This window comes from Rhinopithecus bieti, unplaced genomic scaffold, assembly GCF_001698545.2.
Source record: "Rhinopithecus bieti isolate Rb0 unplaced genomic scaffold, ASM169854v2 scaffold_69822, whole genome shotgun sequence".
In the NCBI taxonomy this organism is placed as follows: Eukaryota; Metazoa; Chordata; class Mammalia; order Primates; family Cercopithecidae; genus Rhinopithecus; species Rhinopithecus bieti.
Window position 1 is genome coordinate 929524 of NW_016826966.1, and position 2359 is coordinate 931882.

Below are 2359 nucleotides of genomic sequence, written 5' to 3' on the forward strand. Positions count from 1 at the left end.
TTTGATCAAGCCTCTGCCTGATCTCTTCTTCTCATTTTATTACTCTCCAAATATCCATCTTATGATTTCCATTTTCAGTGTGCCAAATCTTAACACTTTTTAAAATGTAAACTACTACTCTCACAAACTTTAGAACCTCTTTCCTCCTGTCTTCACTTTTCCAAAGGGGGAAATAATGCCTTCTTAAGTTTCACAGCATGAAGGAGCAAACAGAAAGCATGCTCTCCCTGTAGGCAGGTCGTCATGTATCTCACTGAAAAAGAGAGAATGGGGCTGGATGAGAATCGTATTAATTTAGTCCTTTCTCTCTGAAGAGGAGGAATTGAGCAAAGGAAGCCAAGGAATGTTTGCTGAGAAAAGTCTCCCTATATGGAAGAAGACGTTAGGATTGGGAAAGAAACATTCTTTCCTAATATAATTTGTGGTCTCAAATTCTCTCAAATAATTGTACTCTTCCCTTTTGAAAGGTTTCCAGTCTTCAATTCTGGGTAAATCCCACTGTTGACATTTTATGTTCTTGTTTTTAGCCTGGAAAAAAAATCTGTTGGGAAAAAAGAACTAATAAATATACTGAATCATTAACTATGTTTTTGGGTTTTGTTTCTGTGATAATGTTTCATTCTCTAAAAGATGTCTATACTGTGATTATTATTATTTGCCTACTGCACTTCAACTGTATTCTTTCCTATTGTGGCTGATTTCCTCAGTAGTAATCAGTATTTACATTATTCATCTCCAGTTTTAGTTTGCTACAGAAATCATTTGAAACATGTTTCATTTTCCTCAGATACCCAGGTACTGAAATACACACTTCAGATGACTTTCATTTCCTCAAAAGTTTTCACAGTTGCCCTTTTCCTCCTTTCTCAGAGAAGGGGGTTATTTTCCTGTTGTAAAGTCAACCCCTTCATGAATGGCTATATCCCCTTTTATCTTATTTTGGTCCTTCCACTTCCCTCTAAAAAGACAACCATTCTAATGTGCTAAATTTGCATCTCTCTCTTTTTTTTTTTTTTTTTGCTTAGTGAATTTTTGACATATGGCATTTTATTGCGTAATCTCACTCTTTCTTATTATTTTCCTTTTAGTGCTGCTTGTTGCTGATGTTTCTGCCCAAATATCATGAAATGTGGAGAAGAAAGAACACTCACATGTGCCCTGGAGACTTTGCTTTTATTTTTAAACATGTACATCCTGAAATTATGTTAGAGTACATTTCAACATATTCAAAATCATGTCATAAAATGAATGTTGTGAGAATTATTGACAATTCTGAAAAAGCTTGGGTTGTTACTCAGTTAAGATGTAAAAGAACCCACAGGTTATTTTCCTTTTCTTCTTCTCTGCCTCACTGTAGGTTCGTTGTTACCAGCCCTGTAAAAACAAAACAAAAAAACAAAAAAACTGTTTTTGATAATCAGGTTCAACCATCTCTCCCTACTGCAATGGTTTGTTAAAAACATGCTTCTGGCAATGTGTGAACCTAAATACAATGCTGAGTTTTCATTATCCTGCAATAAGAGCAACTGCCTGAAAATAAAGCCTGCACAATGGAGGGCAAAGCCAAATTGTGGAGAGAAAATGAACGTGAAAGCAGCACAGAGCCAGAGGGACACAGGCAGCCTCTGGGCTGTGTGTGACTAGTGGGCCTGAAGCCGGATTCCTTTCTTTATCTTTTTAGTTACATGAGTTAATGAATTTGCTATATTTGCTAAAACTGGCTTGACTTGACTTTTAACATTTGAAAATAAAGTGTGCTGGAAAACAGAATAATGGGTAGTAAGAGGGAATGTCTGGAATTTGAAGACCCAAATGTGGAATCAATTGAGTCAAAATACGGTGGGCAACAGGGAAAGTATCTTTTCCTCAAATTGGAAATTCTTAACAATCTTTTTGTAAGAAGCAAAGTGTTGATTAGACCAATAATTATTGTGTTCTTGAAAACAGATACTTGATTGAGTAATAGTAGGAAGCAGGATGTGTTTTCTAATGCTTAAATCTTATAATATGGTATTAGAGGAAAGAATATCTAAGCTTTGGTTTCAACTGTCCTAACTAAAAGAAGAGAGGAAACAGAATGGTACAGTTTGCTATGGCCAGCAATCCATGATGACCAAGAGTTAGATAATCGTGCATAGTGGGAGATTGTACTAGGTGAATTTTTTAAGTTATTCTTTCCCTTCCTCCCTCTTTTTCCCTTTCTTTCTTTCTTTCTTTCTTTCTTTCTTTCTTTCTTTCTTTCTTTCTTTCCTTCTTTCTTTTCTTTCTTTCTTTCTTCTTTCTTTCTTTCTTTCTTTCTTTCTTTCTTTCTTTCTTTCTTTCTTTCTTTCTTTCTTTCTTTTCTTTCTTTCTTTTCTTT

General features: G+C 35.0%; 1 long non-coding RNA gene across 1 annotated transcript in view; it reads left to right on the plus strand.

Annotated features, from left to right (window-relative positions):
* Window positions 1-1088: 1088 nt before the first annotated feature.
* LOC108523177 (uncharacterized) overlaps window positions 1089-2359 on the plus strand; it is a 34085-nt gene continuing 32814 nt past the window's right edge. Inside the window, exon 1 of the long non-coding RNA XR_001883742.1 lies at window positions 1089-1187. This is a non-coding gene — a long non-coding RNA (uncharacterized LOC108523177). The remainder of the gene's footprint in view (window positions 1188-2359) is intronic.